This window comes from Dipodomys merriami, unplaced genomic scaffold, assembly GCF_024711535.1.
Source record: "Dipodomys merriami isolate MVZ:Mamm:240054 unplaced genomic scaffold, mDipMer1.0.p SCAF_1775, whole genome shotgun sequence".
Classification (NCBI taxonomy): domain Eukaryota; kingdom Metazoa; phylum Chordata; class Mammalia; order Rodentia; family Heteromyidae; genus Dipodomys; species Dipodomys merriami.
In genome coordinates, this window is record NW_027203132.1 from 51686 (window position 1) to 73910 (window position 22225).

A 22225-nucleotide genomic window follows, 5' to 3' on the forward strand; every position below is an offset into this window, starting at 1 on the left:
ACAATACTAAGTCCAATAAGGCTGGATAGACAATAAGGCTGGATGGTCTAGCCAGGGCACAGAGGGGCTTACCTCATGGGGCTGGTTCAACAGGCTGAGTGAGACAGTTCCTGACCCACAGCCCACCTCCAGAATGAGAGGGCCACCTTAGGTTCCAGCCACATGGGGACACTGGGCCACCTCTTCAGCACCCATTCAACCAGTTCCTGTGAAAGAAAGAGAGAGAGAAAAAGAAAGCCAGAATTACAATTAAGCCAGGTGCCAGTGGTTCAGGACTATAATCCTAACTAAGAGGCTGAGATATGATGAACATGGTTCATAGCTAGCCCAGGCGGGAATGTCCATAAGACTCTTATATCCAAAGAACCACCAGAAAACTGGAAGTGGCACTGTGGCTCAAGTGGTAGAGTGCTAGTCTTGAGCTGAGGAGCTCAAAGACAGCACCCAGGCCCAGAGTTCAAGCCCCACGACTGACAAGAAGTGGACTTCCCACCACAAGAAGTGTACTGAATACCACTCATTCTCCTAGGGACCATGGCAGAGAAGTCAGGCTGAGCTTTCTGTCAACTGGAGGTCATGAGTTGGTCACCTATCTTCTCCGTGCCTCATTTTCCCCAGCTACAAAACTGAACACAGTGAAGGATCTCCTTCCTCATGGGAATAGGATAAAGATGAAAGAGAACCATGTTTTGTTTCATAATCCCGTACATGTCACATGACTAATAACAGGCCCCATCTGAGCCCTTTCCCAGTTATCTTCCTGTCATATGCTCCCAGAATTGCCAAGAACCATATCTGACAGCCGCTCCCTCTGTGCCAGGCCCTGCTCCAGAGATCCCCCTATATTGATCCCTTGTTTCCTCACAACTGTCCCAGGAGGAGACTGAGGTACAATGGTGGAGGCCCAACCCAGAGCTTTACGGCTGCTGTAAACTAAGTTTAGGACAATCATCTAAATGGATGACTGAGCATGGCGCTATATGTCTACCATCCCAACTAAGGAGGACCAGGCCTCGTGGCGCATGCCTGTCACAGATCGGAGGACCACGATCCAGCCCAGCCTGAGCACATATTGAGTGAGTCTCTATCTCGGAAATGCCCAAGACATAAAGGCTTGGCTACCGTGGTAGAAGACCTGACTGGCAAGCCTAAGGCCTTGAGTTCAACCCTAATACACCAAAAAGAACGAGAGTCCCGGTGCCAGAGGATCATGCATATAATCCTAGCTACTCAGGAGGCTGAGATATGAAGATCACAGCAAAAGATTTAAAATAGGTTTGGCCTCACCCATCAGAAGTCAAGATGAGAAAACCCGGAGTCTGACATATGCTGGTGCACTCCATACCAGCAGGGCTCACCTCCTTACTAAGTGCTGGCCATGTTCTCTGTCCCCCTTGGAAGCCAACCCCTGTGGGCCCCATACCCAGGTCCTCCCAAGCTCCAGCTGCCACCAACCAGGCCTAAAGGAGTAGAGAGCTCGAAGGCACACAGTTCCCTTGGTCTTATAATTTAATGTTGCTGAGTCCCCTTCAAGCGTCTCACTCTAGGCCCCCAGACCTCAGCCACAAAGCCCATGCATCCCCCAAATGTATCAGGCACAAGTTACCAAAGGACCCAGCCACCTTATTACAACCCACTTCTACACACACACACACAAATCCAGACCAGTGACAGAAGACTCATCCATGCAGCACCTGCAATTTTCCAAATGATCACTCACCTGATCACAGTCAGGTTATACAAGGAGGAAGATGATATCTCTCTCTCCCTCTCTCTCTCATGCACACACACAGACACAGACACACACAGACACACACACACACATACACACACACACACACACACACACATACACACACACACACACACACACACACATACACACACAAACAGACTCAGAGTAGTGCCTCTCCAGAGTTTGTTGGTTCCTCATCTGGGACAATGTACAAGCTAGTGCACGGGGCTTCCCTTGGAGGAATCAGGAGCTCCAACCCAAGGGGAGCACCACTCTAATGATGCAGCACCACCCTGCCTATCCCTTTCTCCAGGGCCAGACCCTTGACTCCCCATTCAACAAAACCCTAGTCCAGGACGCTGGGTGAAGGAGTCCCGAGACAAGCGGCTCCTCAGAGCCAGGAGAGGAAACAAGCAGGGGGTCATGGTGACCCCAGAGGGGTGTCTGACCCCAGGTGGGGGTGGTGTTGGGGTCCTAAAGGCTACATACATGGACTTACTCCCTACTTCCAGCCTACATGCTTCTGGGCCACATGGCAGATTCTTGGGAAGGACAAGGAGACCAGATAGACTGGGGCACCAGCAGAAGCTGGCAGAGCTGGGAAATGTGATCACTCTGTGAGAACTGTTGACAGTTGGGGGGAAGGGACAGGCTGGGTGTATGTGTATGTGAGTTTGGGGGGGTGTTCCTCCCAGATATTCACATTCTGCTCTGACCCCCAGCACTGTCACTTCCCTACTGGGCTCTTCTGGGACCCTCTCTTCAGGTGAAAGGGTGACTGAGCACAGAGGACAAGGGCTCACACAGCAAGAGAGACCTATTTTCTGCATCCAACACCCCCAGCCCTCAGAAAAAAGGAAAAGACCCAAGAAGGCAGGTGTGGAGGTGCTGCTCCCCACCTCTGACTAAAGCCACCAGGTTCCCACCAGGAAGAGGAAGGGTGTAGATGCGTGGCTGTGTGGTTCCCACTGCTCCAAGCCAGGGTCTCTGTGGTGCCTCCTCCTCACCCATCCCTGCATTTCCCTGTTTCCTGGGACACTGGCAGCTAGGGATGGGCATGGGATCCCCTGGTCAACACCCACTCCCACCCCCACCCCTGGGGCACATTTGTTGCAGCGCCCTGGTCAGACTGTAGGGCATAGGGGAGCCGGAGGTCCAGTTGGGAAGGGGGGGGAATCGCATGGTGTGGGGGTCATAGGGTATGGGCCGAGGAGGAGGCCACTCACATGTGCTGCTGGGAGAAGCTGTTGGAGGCAGCTCCTGGTGGGTTCGAGCAGCGAAGGCATTAGCATGGCAAATACTCAGGCCTGGAGCAGAGACAGGGGGGCCTTGACCAGGTCAGGGCCACAAGCCTGCCTGTGGTGTGCCATCACCTGAGGACTCCAAGAGGTACCATGGGTCCAAGCAAGCAGTGCTAGGTTTGAAATGCAGTGCTGCGGAATGCTGAAGGGGACCGGGGCGTGGGCAGGTGCGTGGCAGGGCTGAGCAAGGCCTCTCCTCTTACAGCTTGAGTCTTGATGACCACTCAGCCACCTCTACCTTCCTCAACTGTTGGTAGTGGTGTCAACCAACAGAGTAATCCCAGTGCTATCAGGCAGCATGGAATGGGGTGTGAGCACCATTCTTATATCCCATTGGTCAGAAAGAACCATGAAAGAATGGGAGTATGGCCGGAATCCAGTGATGCAGGCAGAATGGGCAGAGTGAAGATGACAGTGGCTCCCCAGCCCCTTTCCCAGGGAACTGTGTCTAATTCAGTTGGGGACAAGAGGGTGACCGGCTTTAGATCGTTGTGTATGTCTGTTTGTTGCCAGTCCTGGACCTTAAACTCAGGATCTGGGCATAGTCTGTAAGCTGCTTTTGCTCGAGACTAGCCCTCAACCTCTGGAGCCACACAGCTCTACTTCTGACTTTGTTGGCATTGAAATTGGACAGGGGTCTCAAGGATTTTCCTGCCTACGGTGACTTTGACCATTGTCCTCCTATCACAGCCTTGTAAGTATGAAGGAGGACTGCTGAGAGCCACTGGTGCCTGCCTAATCATTGGTCTTGCTGATGTTCTGGCACAGACCTGTGAGTTCCCTATCCTGGGGTTGAAGTGGTGGGAGCTGGAGCTCACAGTTGGAATCCTGGTCCTGCCACCTCCAAATGGCAGGGGAACCTAAGAAACTCATTCTTATCCATAAGATTACCAATGGAATGTGATCAATGTCAAGATTGAATGAGTAGTTCTTGAATGATTCTAGGATCAAATTATACACAATTATATCCTAGGACACTGATCAATTTTAGTTAATACTTCATTAAACATTTAAATAATCACATTCATTAAATGGAGGCAGAACGAAATACCTAAGAATTGGACCTCACATAGGTGTAATTTTTTCTGCCAGGATTGGGATTTGAACTCATTGTCTGGATAACTCTGTTGCACTGTGTGGAAGGGGTAGCTTGCCTCCTTGAAGTCAGGAAATTCAAGTCTGTTCCTTAGGCCTGAAATTGATCCCCAGCACTAAAAAACATCCTATTAATGTACATTTTAAATATATGATTTATATTCATATACAAATGTTCACTCCATATTACACTCAGTATAGTTATTCATTTTTGTTTTTCTTGTATTGACCATTTATTTTATTGACTATTATGACACATAGAACATTGATTACATAGGATTATAGGTCTGCATATGTATTTCACTTTATACCTGACACCCAGGACTTTCACAGAAAAGGAAAAAAAATGTGTCACCATCAGCTTCTTACTCCACGATTAATTGTTTGGGAGTGCTGACATCTGAACTCATGGCCTACAAGACCAAATTCATGAATGAGTGAGTGTCAACAAGCCATCCTGGGGAAAATTGAGCTGACAGGCAGTTTCCAGGACCTGAGATCGAGCCCCAGGGGTTGACAAAATATGAACAGATTGTCACGCGGATGACAGTACACTAATAAATATATATGTTTATAGAGTGCCAGAGATGTCTATACATTATTCAGTTATATAGACTCATTCCTACAAATTCTTGGGTATTTATTATGCCTCCATGTAATTAATGTTATTGTTTTCATCCTTAATAAACTATTAATTAAATCAGTGTCCTGAAATTATTGCATTCCTGTAAATAATAGTATTCTTTTAATGTTTCATAAATATTAAATAAAATCAATCAGCTTCCTGAAATCATCTTGTCTAATTTTATAGAAGAATCATTCACGATCAACTCATTCAACCGTGACATTGATAACATTCCTATGGATGGGAATGAGACTCTTAGTATCTCCTGCCATTGGTAGGTGTCAGGACGGGGATTTGAAATCAGGGCCTATGTTGCCACGTAGTCCTATGGCTTCCCCGATAGTCCACCAGCCTTCAGCAATGGAAGGTAAAATACCCTTTGCAACAGTGTCATTTGGACCTAGGAAGGTCACCTCACAAAGGAAGAAAACATAAAAAGGCCATCTTGCCACATTTTTCCTGTGATTTTTTTTTTCCCCTTCAAGGCCTAGGGATCTAGGATCCCAGGATCAGCTGTGGGTCCAGTGGCTGCACTTCAGCCTAGGGTGATCGAAGCTGAAGCAGAGTTGCCACGACCCGAGTTCAAGCCCCACTCTGGGAAAAAATAAAATAAAATAAATTTAGCTCCCTGCCTTGCAATTCCCACCATTTATTCTGCCAGGTTTTGGATTTGAACTCAGGGTCTGGGTAAATCTGCAGTGGATTTGAAGATAAGAACTTCAGGCTTGTTGACTAGGCCTGAATTCAAGCCCCAGCCTTTGAAAACATACTATTTATATAAAGATAGGCTTTGTACTTACCTATAGATGTTCAGTCCATACAAGTTTGGTGTGGTTTTTCCTTGTATTTATTGTTGTATTCATTTATTTACCATTGATTTTACTGTCTATGATGACACCCATTCCGTTTATTACATTAATTCTATCACATAGCATCTAGATTTGTAGACGTGTTCTCCATCATACCTGACACCCAGGACTTTCAGAGAAAAGGAAAACAAGTTTTACACTCAGCTTCTTACTCCATGATCCAATTGTTGGTAGTGCTGGAATCTGAACTCAGACCCTAGCACGACTAATTGGCAAATAGGTCAATATGAACACACCATCCTGTGAGCAACTAAGGAGGAAGGCCATTCCCAGGATATGACATTGATCCCCAGGGTGGGCCACAATAGTTATAAATTCATTGTTTAAACATAGGATCTATATTTACATATATGTGTGGACAGCATCTCGTGTTCGGTCTACTTCTTATCCATGGAGGTATTGTATATTTTACTGCGTATGGTTACAGATATAACAGTGTTTACATGGCTGACAACATATTGCCATGTCTATAGGGTTTCTTATGCATTCTCCATCCTAGTTGAGACCCAGGACATTCGCAAGACAGGAAAATATGTGAATCGATTGGCTTCTCACATCAGGATTCATATTTTGGCTGTGTTGGGGTTTGAACTCAGAGCCTAGCAGGCCCAATTGAGGAAAGGGTCAATGTGAGGACACAGGTCTGTGAGCAATGAAGGAGATAGGCCATTCCCAGGACCTGACACCGAGTGCCAGAGAGGGCCAGATAGTCATAAATTCATAATTTAAACATAGGATCTATATTTACATACATGTGTGGGCAGCATCTTGCATTCAGTGCACTTCTCCTTATTTTGTTCCTAATTCATAGAGGTACTGTGTATTTTATTGCTTATAGGTATAACTGTGCTGACATGGATGACAAGCTGTTCCCATGGTTATAGGGTTGCCTATGAATTCATTCTCCATCCTAGTTGAGACCCAGGACTTTCACAGGAGAGGAAAATATTTGCAATGACTGGATTCTGACATCAGGATGAAACTTTTGTCAGTGTTGGGATGTGAATTCAGGTCTGGGTAGCTCTGTTGAATTGTGGTGGAAAGGGAAGCTCACCATCCTTCAAGACTAGAATGTCAGGCCAGGTCCCAGGCCTGATTTGAAGCCCCAGCACTGGACAAAATAATAAGCCCACCTTTTTTAAACATAGGATCTCTCTTTATCTACAGGTGTGTTATGCAACTTGCATTCAGTGTAGTTATTCTTTTTATTTTGTGTCTTATTCATGATTATTGAGTATGATGACAGATATAACTGTGATGATGGATGACAACCTATCCCCATGTCTATAGAGCTGACTATATAGTATTCTCCATCTGCGCTGAGACCCATGACTTTCACAGGACAGGAAAACAGATGGATCAATTGGCTTCTCACATCAGGGTGAAGCTTTTGGCAGTACTGGGATTTGAACTCAAGGCTTAGCAGGCCCAATTGGTGAATTGGACATGGTGAGCACACCAGCCTGTGAGCTACTAAGGAGCTTTGCCGTTCCCAGGACCTGAGATCAAGCCCCAGAAAAAGAAGGAAAAAGCAAGTAACTTCCTTTGGGTTTGATCAATCTATTTCTATCTTGGAAGCTCCTGAGGAGCTAGCAGGACAAGGACCAAAGAAGGACATGGACTAGGAGAGCAGGCTGAGTTCAAGGTTCAAGTGTAGCAGATCCATCTGCCCAGCCACTCACGTGAAGATTGTAATCATCTTGTGTCCTCCAGTGGGCTTCCGAAAGATCACATGTTCAAGAATTCCTGGGTTTCCCTTGGTGATCAGAAGTTACTTACATTCTAAATGTTCTTAGAGTTCTCAAGCTATAAAAGCAGGAAAGAAACATCATTGACCCATCCTGGGTATAAATGAAGTTCTCAGGATCCAAGACCTAGCCCTGCTAGCAGGAAGAACTCCAATGTAACTCTTTATTTGAAGGACAGGAAACAGTTTCAAAAAAACAGGCTAGGTGCAGAGACCTAGGCCTGCAGGATTAGAAGGCAGAATGTATCACACTCAACAGGGAAGTGAGCTGCAAAACCACTTCATTCATTCCAGGAACAGCCAGCAATGGGGGGAAACCTGAAATATTTGTTAGAGTCACACCAGGGTCAGGCTTTTCTCAGCCTCTTCAAACAATGACTAATTATCCTTCCTCCCTCAGGTGAAGGGAGCCTCAGGCTATCTTTAGGTTACCAATAGAGAACCAGTTTAGTAGGGGAGAGGGGAGGAACAGAGTAGAAAAATACTGCTTTTTGGTCTTAGGGAGTAGGTTCTTGACTCTCTATCTGTCAGATTTAAAGGCCCTTCTACCTCTGCCAGTCCATTCTCCTTCCTTCATTCTCCACATCATTAATGTACATCCCCAGTCCAAAGAGAGGCAGGGCCCTTTCTCTTCTGCCTCCAAGCATGTGAGTTAAAACTTGGTTCTGCCCTCTTGACTCTCGGGCCCTCCACTGCCTGAGAAGTGGGAGAGAGACAGTCTTCCTGCTCTGTGGTTATGTGAAGGTGATGCTGGTTTCCTGGCATACTGCAGAAGGCCTCATGGTAGGGAAGTGTTCCCTTCTTTCCTACTGACATCCAAGACCAGATTCACCTATCATCTGTCTATCTATCTGTCTGTCTGTCTGTCTGTCTGTCTGTCTGTCTGTCTGTCTGTCTGTCTGTCTGTCTGTCTGTCTGTCTGTCTCTCTCTCTCTCTCTCTGTCTGTCTGTCTGTCTGTCTGTCTATCTATCTATCTATCTATCTATCTATCTATCTATCTATCTATCTATCTATCTATCTATCTATCTATCTATCTATCTATCTATCTCTCTGTCTGTCTGTCTGTCTATGTGTCTGTCTGTCTGTCTACCTACCTATCTACCTACCTGGTATCTCTTTGGCAGTTCTTGGGCCGAACTCAAGGCCTGGGCACTGTCTCTAGCACTCTGCTACTTGAGTCACAGCACCAATTCTGGCTTTTTCTGTGTATGTGCTACTGAGGAATCAAACCCAGGGCTTCTTGCATGCTGGGCAAACACTCTCTCACTAATCCACATTCCCAGCCCCCTCATCTTTTTCTTAATGGTAGTTTTTACATAAGTATGCTACCATTTTTCATCCCCAAGTTAATTTTTCTGAATGGCTGTAATAAATATGAACCCTGATCTTCTCTTCCCCTGCCTGATTTGTGACTGTTCCTGTGTTGGCCTCATAATAAAATGTAAATAAAGGCTGCTGAGAGCTTAAGTGTGCATCATATAAGGATGCAGGCATGGAGCCCCGGAAGAGAAAAGTGATGTGGGCTTGAAATGAAGAGAATGCTGCAGTATGCGCAATGAGCATATCTGAAAAATAAATCAGTAAGTAAAAGCAGAAGCATTTCATAGGGTCTGTTTGCACTCAGGGAAGTAATATACACACATAAGTTGGTAGGAGGACACTGATACATAACTTGGCCTTCTCTTTTTGAATTTTTTTGTGGGCATCCCAGGGCTTAAACACAGGGCCCAATGCATTCCTGAGCTGTTTTGCTCAAGGCTGAGGCTCTACCACCGCCACAGCTCCACTTCCAGCCATCTGGTTGATAATTGAACATAAGCGCATCCCAGGCTTTACTGCCTGCTCTGGACAGTATCTCCTGCTTGGCTTTATCTCTCAAAGCTGGAGCTCTACCCTCTGGGCCACTGCTCCACTTCTGGTTTTCTGGTGGTTTATTGGAGATAAGAGGCTCACAGACTTTCCTGCTTAGGCTGGCTTTGAATGGTGATCTCCTGAGGAGGATTAAGCGGCTTTCCTTAGGGATTCACTGAGAAGCCGCTCCACACAAACATTTAGTTTAAATCTCAAGAGGTTCTAGAGAAAAACAGAAACAGAAAGATGCTTCAAGTGTGTTCTAGATACTTAAGGGTGTAGACAAAAAAAAACATTCATAATTTTATAGACAAAAGGAGCAATGCAGACAGTATGAAAATCGCTCAAGTTTTCAGTCCTCTCGTCCTGAGACAGTAAATTCACTGCAGCTCAATGCTAAGTGACTGAACTGGCATGGCCTGTGGACATTTGCTCCAAAATCCTGGGACACTCATTTCTCATTTTTGGCTTCAAACCTGTAGCCAGAGGGGAAGATAAGGAGAGAAAATCCTTCTCAGAGAAGGCAGCTATAAAGAACATTGGGTATTTACTTATAAATTCAAACCATTGGAAAGACCCTGTTAAGAAGTCAGATGTCCAGAGTAAAAAATGAAGAAGAAAAGAAAGGCAGGTGCCAGTGGCTGCTGACTGTAATTCCAGCTCCTCAGGAGGCTAAGATGTAGAAAACCTTAGTTTGAATCCAGCCAGTGTAGGAAATTTGACACTATTATATCAATGAGATCAGAGAAAAACCCAGAAATGGGGCTGTGAATTTTAATGCACTACCTCTGAGCAAAAGGAGATCAGGGACAATGGCTAGGGTTACTGTCCAACCCCAGGACCTGCCCCCCACCAAAAAAGAAAAAGACAGTGTAGCTCTATGTATTTGTATATGGATGGATGTATCCCTATAGGTGAATCTCCAGAGTAGCTATGATGAATGCACTGAACTAGGAAATTTGTTTTCAATACAATGATTTCATAGCACAGACAGGGCTTTCAAGACATTGCATGTTCCAGGGCTCCCCTCACTGTTCCCAGTGTAGCCTGAGGGTTTCTCTGCATCCCAGGCCTGTTGGAAGAAGTTTCTCATTGTCTGGACAGGCAGACAAAAAGCCTCACTCCTGTACAGCTGTGTAACAAACAACTCCATCTGGGCCAATTAGTGAGGATGAGTGTGGGTAGGCTCTGAAAGTCAGGAAAAAAAGGCCTCTTTGTACCACAAGCTATCTCGCTCACCCGTGCTCTGTTTTGACAGGAAGCCTTCATTTATGCCACCACCCTTGGCAGGCCAAGTTTCCTGCACTTATCTTGCCTTTGTGAGACTAAATTCCGGTGTTCAGATACATTGTTCAATATAATTCAGGAGTCCTTCTGGCTGACAACCAGGGCACTGAACCTATTGAAATGTTTAATTGCAGGCAATGATGGGCCTATGATGCCTCTCCTAAGTTTCTGGAACCTTGGGAAATCAAGCACATGTCGGATATCACAACGCTTCTTGTCATCTAGGGCTGGTGAAACTCATCAGGTTTTGAAATATTTGACCTCTCCTAGTTGGGCACTGGGTGGCTAGGTTTTGGGGTTGAACACAGGGACTGAGTGCTGAACATGAGCTCAGTGCAGAAGCCCAGTGCTCTACCATTTGGTGTCACAGCTTCACTTCTGGTCTGTGTGTGTGTGTGTGTGTGTGTGTGTGTGTGTGTGTGTGTGTGTGTGTGTGTGTGTGTGTGTGTGTGTGTGTGTGTGTGTCCATGTGCATTCGTGCATACACCAGTCCTGGAGATTGAACTTAGGACCTAAGCAGTGTACCTAGTTTCTCTTGTACAAGGATATCTCTCTCCCACTTGAGCCACAGAGACACTTCAGGCTTTTTTCTAGTGATGTGGTCCTGAGAAATCATGCCCAGGGTTTCATATATGCAAAGCACTCTACCCCTAAGGCCCGTTCCCAGCCCTCTGCTTCAGGTTGGTTAGTTTGTTTCTGTGTTTTTCTTGTTGTTGTTGTTGTCTGTTGTAGCAGTTAAAGTCTGGACCTGGGTGCTGTCCCTGAGCTCTTCAGCTCAAGTCTTGTGCTCTACCACTTGAGCCACAGCACCACTTCAGGTTTCCTTGTGGTTTGTTGGAGTTAAGTGTCTCAAGGACTTTCCTGCCCAGCCTAGCTTTGAACCATGATCCTCAGATCTCATCTGCCTAAGTAGCTAGGATGACAGGCATGAGCCACAAACACCAAACTTCACTTCAGGTTTCTTAGTGGTCAATGGAGATAATAGTCTCCTGGGACCTTTTGTGTCTGAGATAGTTTGGAACCCAGATCCCCAGATCCTGAGATGGCAGGATGACAGACCTCAGCTATAGACCCCTAGGCAGTGGCACTCTGCTGCAAGGGGTTCCTTGGCTCCACGTGGTGGAGGGCTATCCTGAGCCCAGAGGTAAGGGTCAGTGCCTAGGCCCCAAGTTCAATGTACATGACTGAGTAAAAATAGAACAAAACAATTGTCTGCATGAGACAACTCACTAGCCTTCAGTTATACATAATTTTGTCCATGCCATGGGGACACATCTGAGCCACAATATTCTTTTTTTAATCAAACTCCTGTTTTTCTTTATTGTGAAAATACTGTACAGAGGGGTCACAATTACATTGGCAAAGTATTGAACACAATTTTTAGTAAGCATTGTTGCCTCCTCCTTTGTTTCCCCTTCCTATCCCTTCCCCCTCACTCCCCACCCCCCAAGTTGTAAAGTTCGTTTTTAGACATAATGAATTGTACATCTCATTGTGGCAATGGGTCCACCCTATTTAAACAATTTGATTTTTCCCTTCCCCTCCATTAATTATACCAACATCAAATACAGTGAAAACAGGGGTTATACTGTGGGGGAGAGACCTACAAAGCAACAAATAAATCATCTTATTAATATGTTAGAAACAACCACATGAAAGAAAAAACATTTGAATCCTTATGGTGTGGTTCATTTCGCCTAAGAGCAACATATCTGACATTTTCTGCTTGTCTCAGGCATATACTAGTTATTGCAAATAAGGAAAACCATGGGACCTATGTTTCTTTGGGCCTGTCTTACTTCACTTAATATAATTTTTTCCAAGTCTTTCCATTTCCTAACAAATGTGGCAATGTCATTTTTTCTTATGGAGGCATAGAATGTGATATATATATATATATATATATATATATCACATTTGTTGTCTGCAAAATCATCTCAGTTGTGGAGATCTTACAAGTACCAGATGAATGAATGTGCCCTATGAAGGACACAGCACGTGACAATCTTTGCATGACTCAACACACAGCACCCAATGCAGGACTCAGCACACTGCAACCTGTAAAGGACTCAGCACATAGCACCCTGTGCAAGACTCAGCACAGAGCACCCTATGAAGGGCTCAGCACATAGCTCTATTCCACAAATTGTCATTAGAATTAGGGTGGTTTCATCAGTATTACCCCTCTTTGAGGAACATTTCACAAACCACACAAGATCACATCTAATGGTTTAGAGGGGTGTTTTTTTGTGGGGGGTTAACCATGGGGCTTGAACTCAAAGCATGTGGATACTGTTCTAATAACATTTGCTCAGGGCTAGAGCTCTGCCACTAGGAGCCACATTTTAGAGTCTAACAGACTTCCTACCAGGGCTGGGTTTTAAAGCTCCCAAACAGTTAGGATGATGGGGTTAAGCCAGCCATCAGTGTCTGGTTCCATGCAGCTGGGTTGCAGCGGTTTACATATAGCTAAGTCAGGTTAGGTGGCAGCTGTCAGCACCAGACTCCTAGCTTGCTCTGTGCTGATGTATTTGAAGTCCTGTCCTTATATCATTGCAGGTAGAACATTCTACCTTTTTTTGGCGGCAGTCCTGGGTCTTGAGTAAGGGCTTAGAAAATGTCCCTAAGTGTTGGTGCTCCAGGCTAGCATTCAATTGATTGAAAAACAGCAGAACTTCTGGATTTTCTGTTTATGTGGCACTGAGAAATCCAACCCAGGGCTTCTTGCTTACTAGGCGAGCACTCAACCACCGAGCCCCAGGAGTGAACGAGGTATAAATAGGTAGAGCTTCCTGTATATAAGTATTATATACACAAAAAGATAGATGTCTGTATATTATTGAATTATAGATAATATTACTACCAATTATTAGGTTTTAAATTATGTCTCCATTTAATGATGTGTCCCAGTTGAACAATTAATAAAGCATTAATAATTACTCAATATCCTGTTATTATTTATCATAAATGTACACACATCCATACATATAATCATATATTTTATAAATGAGACAAATTAAATTATGCATCGTGTGTTACTACCCATTATTAGGTATTTAATTATGTCTCCATGTAATTTTTATTCTCTTAATGCTCAATAAAATATTAATTAAACTTAATCCAAGTCCTATAATAATTGCGTTGAATTTTATCCCAGAATGATTCACTACTAATTCAATCTGTTTTTCTTCCACCTATGTCATTTCTTACCTTTATGACATCCTATTGCATAGCATATAGATTTGCATACAATTTATACATCCTACCTGTCACCGAGCACTTTCAAAGAAGAGGAAAATGTGTCACACTCGGCTTCTCACTCCATGATTACATTTTTGGCAGTGCTGGTATCTAAACTCAGGGCCTAGAAGGCTCAGTTCATGAATGGGTGCCTGCCAGCACAGCAGCCTCTAGCCAATTCAGCTGCCAGGCAGTTCCCAGGCCCTGAGATCGAGCCCTGTATGTTGACTCCATATTGCACTTAGTGTAGTTATTCATTTTATTTTTTGTTTTATTTTATTTATTTACCATTTATTTTTATTGACTGTTATTACACATAAAACATTTACTACATTTATTACATAAGATATAGATTTGCCTATGTATGAAACTTCACACCTGACACCCAGGACTTTCACAGAAAAGGAAAACATGTGTCACCATAGGCTTCTTACTCCACCATTCAATTTTTCTGAGGGCTGGCATCTGCACTCATAGCCTACATGGCCCAATTCATGAATGGGTGAGTGTCAGCACACCAGCCTGGGGCATATAGAGCTTACAAGAAGTTCCCAGCACCTGAGATCAAGCCCCAGGGATTGACAAAATAAGAACAGATTGACATGCAGATGGTACTACACAAATAAATATAGATCTTTAAAGAGTGCCAGAGATGTCTATACATTCTTCAGTTATATAAACTACATTCCTAGCAATTCTTGGGTATTTATTATGCCTCCATGTAATTAATATTTTCATTTCCATCCTTAATGAAATATTGATTAAATCAACTACTGTCCTGAATCTATTGTGTCCATGTAATTAATAGTATTCTTTTAATGTGTCAAAATATATCCATTAAAATCCATTGGCCTCTTAAAATCACTCTGTTTAATTTTATAGTATTATCATTAAGGAACAACTAATTCAACCTTGACATTCATAACCTTCTATCGGTATTCCTATGTATAGGAACCAGACTCTTAGGATCTCCCTGCATTGGTAGGGGTCAGGACCAGGCTTCGAACACAGGGCCTATGTGGCCGTGTTGGCCTATGGCTTCCTTGGTAGCCTGCCAGACTTCAGCAATGCCAGGTTAGAAACACTTTTCAGCCATGTCATTCAGACCCAGTATGGTCACCTTGCAAAGAAAACAAATGTAAAACCGGCAGCCATCTGCAAGTTGCTGATTTGTTTTTTTGTTTTTTGTTCTTGTTTTTGTTTTTGTTTTGTAAAAATACTGTACAAAGGGTTACAATTACATGGGCAAGATAATGAGTACATTTCTTATCAAACATTGTTGCCTCCTCCTATGTTTTCCTTCCCATCTCTTCCTATACCTTCCCTGACCCCTTACCAGATCCTCCCCCCCCAGCAATGTTGCAAAGTTCGTTTTTTGACATAATGACTTGTACATCTCATTGTTGCAATAGGTCCACCTGCATCCCTATTTAAACAAGACCCTCAGGTTATATTTTATTTTTCCATTTGGAGTGTGAATGCAGGCCCTGAGATCGTAAGCAGCATCTTGAAGTGTATGGACAGCTGTATTGAGCTATAAGACTCACCTCAGAAAACAAGCAGAGGAAGTGGGATGCAAAATACACAATCTGAACCAATAGATCTATAGGTGACTGAGAGTCAATTTCCACATTAATGGCATGAATACAAGGGTGAGTCCATTTGAAGAGAGGTCTCCAACAATTTCATGGGACCCCATGGACAAGCCTGGCAGGAAGACACGTGTGTGTGTGTGTGTGTGTGTGTGTGTGTGTGTGTGCCTGAAGGCTGGGCAGGGGCTCAGGCTTCTCTACAGCTCCACTTCTGGCTTTTTTGGTAGTTGATTGGAGATGAGATTCTGATGGACTCTCCTACCAAGGCAGGCTTCGACTGTGATATTCAAATCCCAGCCTCATGAGTAGCTGGTATTAAAGAAGTGAGGCACTGGAACCTGTCAGGAATCCTCTTAAATACCAGAGCTATTCTTAGGGAGACAGGAAACACCTCAGTCCAAAAGATGGTGTTTTTTTCATGCTTTAAAGAAAAAATGCACTCAATACTAAAGTATGAAGTAATATTGAAGGAAAGAAGACAGCAAACTTTCATAAATCTGGCGTTGTGAAAGCCCATCAGACATGAGTCTTTCATATAGGAATCTATGTGGCAACATTGAGACTCACCCATGTGGTCATGTGAACTGGTTGAAGACCTATTCTCACACTGACATACCTTCAAAAGTCTGGGGTTCTGCTCTGTGGAAGATGTTTCCCAGTCACACTTGTAAGTCTCTTAGTTTTTCACACTTCTCATCCCTCATTCTTAGTATTCACCAAGTATCTTTTCCATTGCTGCTCCAGAAGGTGTTTTCAATGTCACTGTAAGGATTAATCTAATAAGAGAAACATGTTTGAAGAACTTTAATACTTATATTAATAATATCATTACTAATAAAGAGTATTATTCAAGAACTACTTTAAGATAAATAAAACATGATTTGGAGCAGTTATGTAGTTTGGATATTAAATATGATAACACACATATATTCTTAGGCCATTACAAATCTGTAGTTACTGCAATCTTACAATACATATATTCTTAAGAAAGAAAAAGTGTTGATAAGATAAGCAACCCAGTAGTTGTTGAATGAGATAAATATAGTGAGGACTTCTGTTGAGCTAGTACACACTGGTTCTTGCTCTGAAAGCATCACCTATCTGTTCTGAGAGCCAGTCAGGCTTAAGTAGGACACATGCTTCCAGATGACAGACCTGCCTGGCATTCACTGCCTAAGTCCATTCAGGCCCACAGCCCATAGAAAATATAGAACAACCTTCAGAACAGTCATCCTGACTTTAAAGCTCAAGCCTAGCTCATCAGCAGACTGATGTCTGAGGATTGTGGTTCAAAGTCACCCTGGGCAGCAAAGTCTGGAAGACCCTTATCTCCAGTTAACCACAAAAAAGCCACAGTGGGAGGGATAAACTGAGAGCAAGGGAAGGGGTGTAATTATCCCCCAAAAATGTATTCATTACCTGACAACTGTTTAATTTAACTGACTTAACTGTTACCCCTCTGAACATCATATTCCTAATAATATTTTTTAAGAAAATGAAAATGAGGCTGGGAAGGTGGCTCAATGGTTGAGTGCTTGCCTTGCATTCATGAGGCCCTGAATTCAATTCCTCAGTACCATATAAGCAGAAAGAAAGCTGGAAGGGACGCTGTGGCTCAAGTGGTAGAACACTAACCTTGATCTGAAGAGATGAGGGACAGTGCCCAAGCCCAGAATTCATGCCCATAACTGACAAAAAAAAAATAAAGAAAAGGAAATAAAAAAGGAAGAGTATTGCTGCCAGGCTCAGTGGCCAAGCCTGTACTCCTAGCTATTCATGAGGCTGAGGATCAGTGATTGAAGCCAACTTGGGTAGGAAAGCCTATACGAATTTTATCTCAAATTATGTACAAAAAAAATCTAGAAGTAGAGTTGTGGCTCCAGTGGTAAAACAGTAGACTTGAGGGGAAAAACAAACTACAGGTATAGTATCCATTTCCTGATTGCAAGCCCCAGAAAGGCACAGAATAAAAGAAGGAAAGACACTATGAACTTGGTTTATCTGTACCTGAGATGACTTTGTTAGAGACGATTATGGACTGAAACTCTGAACAGGGCATACTAGGTCTGGCATTTTTTCTACACAAACTGTGTGCACAACCATCTTAAGTCCTTCGCTATTTTATAGTTGCAGGTTGCATTATCTTCTCACCATGGAAGAGGTCCAGTATTTACTTTCCCTAGGGTAGCTGCTTCCTTGTCTTCTGCTCTTTACTCATGGACAGCAGTATTTTAACTGAGAATGCAAGGAGGAGGATTGGCAATGCCTTGAAAAAGGGAATATTCTAGAAGTGGGTGAGATGGTGGTGATAATGCCCAGGACCAGGTGAGCATTTTGGTGATGATTGGGCATGGTGTGTCATTCTTTATCAATATGCTGAGGGGCCATGGACATGAAAAGGAGGCCTCAATGCCTCCTGGGGTCATTCAGACTACATAGATATAAGCCAGCTAATCTTCCTCTCACTTTCCCAGCATGGAGTTATGGGCCCTGGCTGGAAGGGGACTCATGCCCAAGTATGGACAGCTATCCATACAACATCCAGTTGTGTCCTCTACATTGTTACTACATTGAGAGCAGTGCAGCACAAATCACATGGAGCATGTCTAAATCATTAAAGGGATGGGAAAGTGGTTCTATGTTATATGGACCAAGACAGACAGAGAACACCATATAAATTCCCTTTCAGAGACCCCCCTTCTGTTCAATGGCCAAGAGAACATACAGGAAAACCTGCAGAAGGAGGAGCTATGTTCCTAACCTGGACCCTTCACTGCATGATTTCCCAAAGCTTATGGATACAATGAAACTAAATCTCTCCAAGATGAGGCACGAAGTCTCTCAGAGACCATTGCCCACATCTGTGAGGAGAGCATAGGAGGTAAAATGGACTGTCAGGGGAGGGGAATAGCCACAGAGTGTCTCCATGACATCTCTGGCATCCAGTATTCAGATAATTAGGGAAAGGTTATGAAAGCCTATTTGGTGTGGATAGTGAATCATTGCAGCAGGTGGCACAGAGGATGGGAAAGCGAGTTTAGGAGTACATGGGTCACATCAAGTCTCAAGATGTGCAGATCTACCATCAAGAGAGCTGGACATTATGTTGCATATGTTACATGATAGCCTTTGCTAATGCCATCTTAGACACATGTTATACTACAGTGACTCTGCTGTCTACTACCACAAATGCATGGAAGAGAGATAGAAACTTCATACAGTTGCTGACATCACCAAGATCATCCTAAGGAAGAACTTCATAGACATTATCATCTGATTGTGTGTGGGGTCTGGGGTGGGGGTGGGGGGTATATGTGTGGACACTAGGGATTCAACTTTGGGCCTGGACAGTGCCCCTGAGCCTCTTTTGCTCAAGGCTTGTACTATAGCTCTTAAGCCACAGATCCACTTTCAGCTTTTTTGATATTTTATTGGAGTCTCATAAGTATTTACTTACAAGATAAACTTTAATTATGAGGTGATATGATTTTAAGGATGATATACTACTATGCAAATGCAATAAATAAAAATGGGAGGTAAAAAGACACTCTAAGGAGTATATAGGAAGTTTTATGAAATCCATGAAAGTATATCTTAAAAAAGTGTTATTAGTGACTTAAACAGCAGTGCTAAATTTTTTGTCCTGGATAAATGAATGCAGTCAGTTATTTCTGTTTAAATGTATAATGTTATTTTTATCTTTTTACTGTTTGTAATCTATACTATTAATATTAATAGGTGTAGGAGACTCGAGCTGAGCTGTTGAACCTGGAAAAGGTTTGAGAGGTTGGAACACCACCTCAATAGTACTCAGAAAGCTGAGAGCTGACCATGCAAAGGTTAAAACACAGCTCTGTGAAGTAAGCCAGGCCCAAAGTTATTTGAAATAACTAGTATATGTCTGAGACAAACAGAAACTGTCAGACAAGTTGATGTTAGGTGAAATGAACCCCAAGATAAGGATTCAGTTTTTTTCTTTCTTGAGATTGTTTCCAACATACTTATAAAATGATTTCTTTGTTGCTTTATATGTACCTCCCCCATGGTATTAGCCCTGCTTTCACTGTATTTGATGTTGGTATAATTTGTGGAAAGGAAGGGAAGAAAAACAAATTGTTTAAATAGGGATACTGGTGGACCCATTGCAACAATGAGATGTACAACACATTATGTCGAAAAGCGAACTTTACAACTTGGGGGGGGTAGGAAGAGCGGGAGGGAGGGGTGTGGGGAGGGATGGGGGGAGGGATGGGAGATGGAAAGGGATAGGAAGGGAAAACAAAGGAGGAGGCAACAATGCTTAATAAGAAATGTACTCATTATCTTGCCCATGCAATTGTAACTCCTCTGTATGGTATTTTCACAATAAAAAAATCAATCAATAAATAAATATATAAATAGGGTTACAGGTGACCCCATTACAACAATGAAATGTATAAGATGTTATGTTGAAAAACGAACTTTACAACTTCGGTGGGGGATGGAGGGAGAGAAGGGGGGTTGAGAGGGGAAGGGATGGTAAGGGGAAACAAAGGAGGAGGTAAGAATGCTTGATAAGAAATGTACTCACTATCTTGCCAATGTAATTGTACTCCTCTGTATGGTATTTTCACAATTTTACAAAAAAGCACAGCTCTGGAGAGGGTTAAACTATTGCCCCCTTCCATAGTGCTTTAAAGGCCTTGAAGCCTGGGAGGTAAAAGAATTGACAACTTAACCTAGGAAGCTAGATAAAATAGACCAAATGTCTGGATTTTCTCTGGGTTGCATTCTCCTTTCTCAAAACAAAAAGGGAACCAGTGTTTCTCACTCACTGTGGTGGCTCTGATTGCAATATAGAAGCTTCATTTTTGCATGTATCCATGGTAACATTCCCAGCATGAATTCAAATAAATATGATTGCTTGTGTGACCTGGGGCCCAGGTGCCAGTAAGCCTTGGTACCCAAGGTCCTCATTGATTTTTTTTTCTTTTTCTCTATACCTGTCTGGTATTTTCTAATTTTCTTCAGCTTGGTATCCTATTGCACTGCCTTGGGTTGCAATTAGCAACAAATATGAATATTCTTGAGTTGTAAAACATAAAAGACTTACAAACTTTCTTATCCCAGATGGCTTCAAACCACAATCCTCAGATCTAAGCCTTCTGAGTAGTATTACAGGCATAAGCCACTGGCAACCAGCATGCATCTGAAGAATTGATGTCAGTGAGATCTTTCTTGGGGAATGTCTGCACATCTCAGTCCTCCTCAGCTCTGTTCCTTCCTGTTGCCCAAACAGAATCAAACACTTTCACTCCTTTATGTTCAAAATCCTTGAAGTTAGTGAACTGACTTGCCTGCCATGTACCTCCTTTCTATAAATACAATAGTGGGTTTTACTTCTTACCATCGATTAACTAAATTAACTGGGATCCACACAGAGGTGACATGTCCTTTTCTGGAATGCACACCGTACACCTATGTTTTACTTTATCTAATAAAGTTAACATAACTTACCTTGTTTGAGGTTTCTTAGTTCCCATATTTCTTCCTTCTCATCCCTCTTTCCCTTGCACAGAAGGAAGAACAATTTGGAATTGTGAAGAGTGAGTTTTTAGTCATTTTCTGAAAAGCTTTGCCAATGGATCCTGATTTCCAAGTCCTGAGTAACTGGCCTGTAAAGCCTTGTTCTTTAATCTCTCCTCAGCTGACACAAATGACCATATATATCTTAAAAAGGCTTTGGGAAATGAGTTCAGATTATCAGTTAGGAATCCTAATTACCTGGTCACTGCGCATAAGTTGTTTTTGTTTTTTGTTTTGTTTTGTTTTGTTTGAATAGTGTACAATTAGTACCAGAATTAGACTTCCAAGTATTTTTTTAAATTCAAAGCTAGCAGGCTTTCTTATTTGAACCACAGATCAACTTCTGCCCCACTCTCTTTATCTTTTGGTGGTAAATAGGACAGAAGTGTCCCACAGGAATTCAAGGGCCCAGGAAAGTCAATGAGCCTCCTATTCCCAACTAATCAGCAAAAAGAAGTGGAACTGTGGCTGAAGTGGTAGAGCAGCAACCTTGAGCCTAAAAAAAGCTAAGATAAAGCTAAGAAAAAAAAGTTTTATAAAAAGGTAAGTGAAAAACAGATCTAGCACTAAGACAACCACAAAATAAATTTTTAAAAAAGTACAAGAGAGCACAAAGAGTCTTAGAAATGATAAAAATTAACAAGAAACTGGTGGCTCACACTTGAAATTCTAGCTACTCAAAACACTGAAATCGAGCATTACTATTCCAAGCCAGCCAGGACAGGAAAGCCCATTGTGTGTGTGTGTGTGTGTGTGTATGTGTGTGTAAAAAGCCCATTGTGTGTGTGTGTGTGTGTGTGTGTGTGTGTGTGTGTGTGTGTGTGTGTGTGTGTGTATGTGTGTATGAGTGTGTGTGTGTTCCTTTCTGGGATATGATCTACAAGTTTTTGCTTGACCATTTCCAATCTTTTGGGGGTTAATTTGAGATAAGAATTTCATGAACTTTCCTTGTCCTCTGACAATGAACCGCAATCAGTATAATTCAGGACCTTGTGGGAGTGTCTATACTTCCCTCCTACTAATCACCAAAACCAAAAAATGAACCAAATTGCAACTGTTACTAAACTTTTAGAGCATTCTATCCTTCAGCAAGATTGGTGAGGCCCTAAAAACAAGAGAGAGAACCAACAAATAAATAAATGTATGTGAAGAAGAAAAGAGCCAATTAGTTTTTTATAATATAGACTCATATCTTTAATCCAAGCTGAAATGTAAAGATTACAGTTCGAATCCAGCCTGGGCAGGAAAGTCCAACTAACTTCTTTTTGAGTGTGCTAGACATGGGCTTGAACTTGAGGGTTTTTACTCAAGTTTAAA